An 8,133-nucleotide genomic window follows, 5' to 3' on the forward strand; every position below is an offset into this window, starting at 1 on the left:
CTTCCTCTCCCTCGCTTTTCCTCTCCGACTCTTTCTCACTCTCTCTCTCTCTCTACCATAAACCAGGAAAAGACGAGAGAAAGAAAACAATTCATGGCTTTTTTACGGTCTATCCCGACTTCCGAGTTTCAGACATTAATGTCAGCTTTGACCCCTCTGCGGCCTTGGAGTGGATAAGGTGCGGCTCCGGCCTTACCCAACACGGTGCGGCTCTTATTGTGGGGCCCACCTTGATCTATGTATTGTATATCCATGCCGTCCATCCGTCTACGGAGACGGTTTTATGCAGCTGAGTAAAACACTCAAGTTCTGTGAGGGCACCATATTTTTATATTTATATCCACTCCGTCCAACAGGTGAGAAACCTTATTTTAACCGTACATACAAAATATTATCCCTAGGAAAACCTCATGTTTTGCTCTTAAATCCTCTAATTTCAAACCGTGTTGCCCGCCTTAGTTTTGGAATAGCCTTATTTTATTTTATTTTTTTAATCTTTACTTCATCATGGTGAGTTACAACCCCATTAACGGGTTTGATGAAAGATACACGTAATGTTTACCCCCGCCTACAAACATATGGTGGGCATCTATCCCCATTGTTCCCCTTGGTGTGCCCCACAGAAGTTATTGATCTGGATGATTTTTATCCTCGATGGCTAGAATAAAGAGCCGAACCTGATGGACGGCTTAGATTTTACATATACAAGTTGTGACCCCACAGAATCTGGCTAATTTAAGCGCTACCCAAAACAGGTGTACTCTTGTACAAACGCATGGACGTGAATTTCTGTTGCAGGAGTGAAGCCTTGAGGGGCGAACCCTAGTGCGCGTTAAATCCACTCTGTACATCTACATCATGTTAGGAGGTAATAAAAAAGGAAGTTAGTTGATACACTGACAAAGCATGGCACTTGATACGCAAGACACTAAGAAAGTGTATACACAAGGACAAATTAACTTAACAAGTAATAAACTAATTAAATTGTTCTCTCAAGTCATAGTCCAAAATCGGATTGGTCAAACAATCTATAACGCTATTCACGGACACACGTTTGTGAGAAAAGGACTGCTGCATATCAACCGTCCAATAAATGTTCACCTTCCAACATGTATAATTTTTGGCTTATGATACATCCAAAGTGGGACCTACATTTTGGTCAATTTAATTTTAAAATTTTGTATTCTACATGTGTAGTTTATAAGTGCTTGTCAATCATCCATCACAACCCGTTTTCTTGACTTATGGGGAGGTGGATTGCCCGAACAGTCGCTAGCAATGTTACTGGACCTAACTCTTTGTCCCCACTGTGATGTGTGTGTTTTATCAGCTTTGTCCACCGCTTTTGCCAGGCTAATCCAAAGCTGATTTGGACCACATAGTTAAAAATGGTCAATGTTGAAACCCTTTAAGGCTCATCACAATGTTTATTTGCCATCAGCTAACTCGTAAGGTTAAGTAGACTCAGATGAAAAGAAAATACAAATATCATTTTCATCTAAAACCTCTCTGGGTCTAAAAAATTTTGAAGAGTCGGTATTCAATCCTCATTATTTTATGGTGTGGTCTACCTGATATTTCAATTTGCATAATTTTTAGACTCATGCTCTTAAATGAGCTGACAAAATATGATATTTCAATTTGCATAATTTCTAGGCTTATGCTCTTAAATGAGCTGACAAAAAAATAAAAAATAAAAAAATGACATCGATAAAACACATGCATCATGATAACCCCCAAATTGTTGGGACCGAGTTTTAGGCAATTCATTCCAATGGATGGAAGATAATATTTGAGCTGTCCAGAGGGTAGGAGACACGGTAAAGAACTTGAGGTCTTAGTATCAATCCTCATTGGAGGTGTGAATTGACAGTGGGGTGTACTAATAAGCTAACAAAAAAATAAAAATAAAAATTAAATGAAATAAAAATAAAAAAATAAAATCAAGTTGATCCATGTGCATTAACCACGCCACATAAGGCAGCTGGGTGATATCATCAGCCATTAATTTTGTCGATGTGTCCACTCAATTAGTACGAGCGGGGTGAAAACTCCGTGATGGTTGATACACAGTCACACATAAGCAACTTTAGGTGTATGTGGAAAATATGTTTGGTGATCAGGACCATTGATCTTGCGGGGAACCCTGTAGATGGGTTATGTCTCAAAAGAGAGGGGATTGGAGTTGAATTATGGTAGCCATTCAATGACTTGCAGAATGAGGAGCAGCGATAACCGTTCAACAAGCAAAAAACACAATGGCTGAATGGTGAGTGTTGTTCGGTACTGGCTTCTGACAGGCCTATTGTACATCGATGGAATGGCCCACCAGTTTAACAGTCTTGATCACCACTCCTATTTGCCACGTGTACAGACAGTAGGGAGCTGTGTAGAACCAACACTCGAGTTGCATTGCAGCATTTTTTTTTTTTTATCTCTCATTGTTGTGGAAGACTAGGACATTAGTTTTCCACCGCTTAAAAATGGTCGAGAATCCTCAACCGTACGCATGGCATATTTGGACCGGCAATCCGGACTGTCCGAATCGCTGACTGAACTCTGAATGGAACACAATCTAAGAATTGCACTGAGAAGGTAACATTAACTAACTAACTAACTTTTCTCCTCAAATTTGGACCACTCACTAATTTACTCTGAACCATCCGTTTGTCGACCATCAATCGAATGGTTAGGATCACTTGATCAGTCTGATTTTCCAGGTATGTTTCTTAGAGAATGGGGCTCGCAAACTGGATGGTTTGAATGGCTATACGTCAGTGCCACATGTGAAGAGGATAGTCACTGATATTTTTTAAGTTGTGTAAAACTAACATGGGAGCCCGCTCCCTCGACTAGATCAACTTTGACTTGGCAGAACGTATTAAAACACACGCATGCACGACCATCATACACATGCCACGCATTTACTACATATTAAACCAGCAAAATCCTGGGCCCAATTAAAAAGGGTCTTCCCAGAAATGACACTCCTTGGGAAATCCTAGCAAGTCAATGGTGGAAAGTTAGTGGACAGTTAAAAAAAATTAAAATTAGAAAGGACCGAAAAATAAAGAAGGTTTTTTAACTTGACTGCTGAAGTGCTATTAAATCGGACGCGGATTGCGTCCTAACCCCGCCCGGACAGTAATCCATCCGGGCAGGGATCTGTGGGGCCCACCGTGAAGAAAGTGTTTTATCCACGCCGTTCATCATTTTTATTGGATAATTGTAATAAGTCATTCAAAAAACGAGGCAGGTCGAGGGCTTAAGTGGACCACAAGGTGAGGATTTAACTTTTAACTTCTTAGGAGCTGGAAAAGTTTCCGATCAAGCTGATATTTGTGTTTTCACTTCATCTACGTCTGCATGACCTTACTTAGAAAGGTTTCAACGGTGAGAGTCATTATCACTGCAGCTTCCTTTGATGTGGCCCACTGGATCTGTGGATGTGCTTCAATTTTTGTTTCATATCTTAAAATGATCTAATAAAATAAATGAACAGTGTAGATAAAACACTTACATCACTTTGGGCCCTACAGGGTGGTTTGGGTTAGGAGGCAATCCAGGTGCTATTAAATCTGCGGATTGGTTGAGGCAGGGGTAACAGTGTACTGATACCCTGATTATGGGCCCATCTTGATGTGTATATTGCATATCCACGCGGTCCATTTGTTTTTCAAATCATTTTAGTATATGGTCCAAAAAATAAGGCAGATTCAAATCCCATGTGGACCACAACACAGGAAAGAGTGGCCATTAAAAACAGACTAAGGTCTACTATAATGTTTATTTGCCATCCTAACTGTTGATAAAGTCACACAGACCTTAATGAAGGGAAAAGACAAGTAACAGGTTGATCCAAAACTTTTATGCCCCTATGAAGTTTTTAATGGTGGGAATTAAATCCCTTCTGTGTGGTCCACCTGAGATTTACATGTGCTTTATTTTTAAACCACACCCAAAAATAATCCAGAAAAACGGACGGAGGGCGTGGATATGCAATACATAAATTGAGATGGGCCCCATAGTCAGGGATAGATGGAGCATTTTGATTCTATATATGCATGACAGTGCATGTACGGTGGTAGAATGCATACGCATGCCTCTCATACTCTTCCAGCGTATATCAAGTAATGAGAAATGATCCGGTGGGCTCAGTGCATGGGAACCCTCCCATGCACCTAGTTGCATTTGGATTTGTTGGCATCCACGTCATGTATCTTGTCCGATCCATTAGGTCTAGTGCAAAAATTGCCACAATCAAGTGGTGCTAGATATCCACGATTGGACAGATTCTATGAACGATTTTTCACTCATTTTTCTTAATGCTGCTAAATCAACGGTTTTTATCGTCAGATCAGCTTAATTATTTTCAGGAAGCAAATGAACAGTAGAATAAGTCTACTGGACGGTCCAGATAGGCGATGTGGATGCCAACAAGTCCAAATGCAACAGGCATGAGTGTGTTGTGAACTTTCACATGCAACCGTGAGGTTCGTGGAACATGTAACTTGTACAGGACATCCAAGCCGTGCAACCGTGTGGGACCCACTTTGATGTATTTGTTGTATATCCACACCGTCCATTTGTTTTTCCATCTCATTAATATAGTTTGCGATCCCAAACCTTAAGAAGATCCAAATCTTAGGTGGACCATACCAGTAGAAACAGTGATGAATGACTATTAAAAACTTTTTGTGGGACAAAAAAGTTTTGGATCAAGTTGATCTTTGTATTTTACCTTCATCCAGGTATTCTTGACAATATTATCAACAGGTTGGATGTGAAATAAACATTAAGAAAACCTTACTATGGGCATTTAGAATTTTAATGGTGAGGCACTCAATCACTACTGTTTCCTGTGGTGTGGTCCACCTGAGATTTGGATCTACTTAATTTTTGGACCGTGTCCTATAATGGGCTGGAGAAATGGATGAACGACGTAGATATAAAACACATCATCAAGGTGGGCCCCACGGTAAGGGTAACACCCAATAAAGTGTTACCCGGGTAACACCTAATCTGCTCCCATGAGGTACACATCTAAATTAAGACAGCCGATGATTTTACTCAAAAGTACAAAAACAGCCAACCCAATATTGGACGTATCCACCTAATTTTCTCACAAGATTATCATCATGATGTGTCCCATCTTTTGAACGGCTTGGATTTACTCCCCACATAACACGTGGGTGGGATTTCCCGGACTGTGTGGGATAAAATCCAAAGCATGCTTACATGTTATAAAAAAGCTTTGGTCATGAGCACGCTTCGGTGAAACGCGCGGTTCCCGGGGTCCAAGAGATTCTTCAGGCGTGAGACCAAAGGCTGGCAACATGTAGTCTACAACTCCTTTGGGAAGTGGGTTTTTGAATTCCCTGTCCATTTCAAATTCTATTTCCCACACCTCTCATCTCCTTCTCAACTTTCTCAGTTTCTCTCTTTTTAGAATTCCAAGCTTCTGTTTTGTTGGCCTTGGGACTGAATATTCTACTCTCCTTTTCTTACCTTTTCTTACAACTCTCTATGTTGTTGTTTTCTCTCATGCCTTTGTCTCCCTTTCACCCACTGCTAAGAATCCAAATACTAGATACAAGAAAGAGATTTCTCCTGTTTATATTTCAGTGACAGTTTCTATTCTCTTCTATTCTTTTATTCACTTGCTCAAACTTCAAAACCAGCTCTCACTTTCAATTTCCTTTGCAACCCCAAAACAACTGATGCTTCCATATTTTCCATGGGCACCTTGGTGGGCATTTTATTTTAATTTTTTAATCAGGGGTTATATCTCAATTATCCAACCGTTTATATGATGGGCGTCATGGTGGATGAGAGATTAAAAGGAAAAAATTTTCAGACTGAAATATTTCCGATCTTGGATTATTTTATTCTTTTTTTCTATGAATATGGATGTCTCCTTGAACTATTCTTTAGTGGGCCATTGATAGGATACTTCATATCTTGAAGATTGTTTCCTGTGCACCCATCATATTATATTAATGACTTGCTCCATTGAAAATGACCCAGATAACATGTGAATGAAAGCAATAATCAGGTTGTACTGTACTGGTCCATGACTGCCGCTGCATGACTGTGGATGGTCCAGGCCAGGCAACAAAAATATCCCCACATTGAAGGGTTTATTTTTCAGTTCTAAGGTCAGAAAATATATAGTGGAAGAAGAAAATAAAACAATAGTCCGCGTTCAACTACAAATGGCCTACTATTGGAAGGCTAGGATCTAACAATCTTGGGATTTTGGGTGTGTTAGCCATTGGTGTTTAGAACAACCATGCATATCAGTTCCAATCATTGAACCGGTGCCCTGGAGATTGAAAATCCCAAACATTATATAGTAACCATAGTGAAACATGAGAAAAAGTTATATTTCAAATTACAAGGGAAATTCAAACAATGGTTTTTTTTTTTTTTTTTGAAAAATTTCAAAACAGGAAAAGTTTTGGATCTTCTAACAGTTATGCAAGGAGTCAAGAAGAACCTCCGATGGAAGAGCTATCTCTCTCTCTCTCTCTCTCTCTCTCTCTATCTATCTATCTACACACACACACACTAAGGTTAAAACTTCTCATGTTTGAGATGCTATCAAATCCAATGCACAGTATAATATTTGAGAAATCTAGGAACCTAAGACATCAATCAATAAAGGATTTAGATCTACCATGGTCTATAACTCCCTCATATAAATTGAAAGTATTTATTCATAATAAAATGAGCTTTTTAAATTCAATGGTTGAGATTATCTCAAGCATCAAGAAAAATTACCTAATCACCTATAAATACTACTTAAATGGAATTTGAATTAGTGGGCTCACTCTTGTGGCCCTCTAAATGAATTGTTTAGAGTAAAGAATTGGGCGCAAACTTTATTGAGTTGAGTTTATTCCAATGATTAATCTTAAATGAAGATTTTATATATTATTTGATTATTTTTAAAGAATTTACTATTTTAAGCTCTCTCATGCATGAATACTAATTACAAGCTTTAAACATATTTCAACTCATCTAAATATAGACAATTATTTACCTATAATCCTATTACAACTTAAACCCAAATAGGACCAACTATAAGCATTTTACACTTGTAATTAGATCATAGCTTAATGATTTTAGAGGCATCCAAACGACCCCTAAAGGGAATTGTAAACTCTAAGATCTACAAGGAAATTAGAAGGGGTTTCCATCACAAGCAAGGAGTATTTAGTGAATTTTGAAAGTCGATCTCCATGCTTATCAATGGATGGAACATATTTTACCCTGCTCCCCATCAACAAGTGCTCATCTTACATCTACAATGGCCTTTTCTCATGGGAAGCCTCTCCCTTCTCTGTGTAGCCCAACTATACTCTCCTATGCATAGTGCTCAACGTTTCTCCTCTCTCGTCCTCTCACTACACCTAGGCACACCCTCTCTCTCTCCTTGCATTCACCTTGTACCATTTCCCTCCAAATCTCTTCCCATCAAACTGATCAAATTATCAAATCTTTCTACAAGTTAGCCTCTGTAGCCATTCATTTTCCAAGACATAAATAAGATATTTAAGAATATTGTTTGATTAAAGTGATTTTTTAAAAACATAGGTGATCCATCATAATACCTAACAAATTTATAGGCTTTTAATCCATGTATAAAATTCTCAGATTGATACTAGTCGATAGGGTCGGAGATGGGGCAGTCCTGGCCCAAGCAAAATCAATATTTTAAATAGGCCTAACCTGGTCAAACCAGTTCAAAAACCATCACACGAACAACCCCACGCTTGCCTTTTCCTAGCCCAAGATTGGTATGATATTTTCTCAGTTGTTAGTTTTCCCAAATATCCAAATTCTATAAAGATTGCATTGCTCTTAAGTATGTGTTTGAACGGACGGCCTGGATCATATTTCATTTTTTAAAATGAAATTATTCAACCCAACCCCAACCCAGCATAAAAAAAATGTCCCTGAACCGTTCAAGCCCAACCCAAACCATATTCTCAATCCATTCCCAACGTGGTTCCACCAGTCAGATTCACGTTGAGCTCGATCCAACAAGTAAGACGACCGAACTTTAAATGCTAGCCATGACCGGAAGAAACGTTGCTTGTTTTGTAAGCAACAGCAATGGCAGTTGCT

This window comes from Magnolia sinica, chromosome 6 (genome assembly GCF_029962835.1).
Source record: "Magnolia sinica isolate HGM2019 chromosome 6, MsV1, whole genome shotgun sequence".
NCBI lineage: Eukaryota > Viridiplantae > Streptophyta > Magnoliopsida > Magnoliales > Magnoliaceae > Magnolia > Magnolia sinica.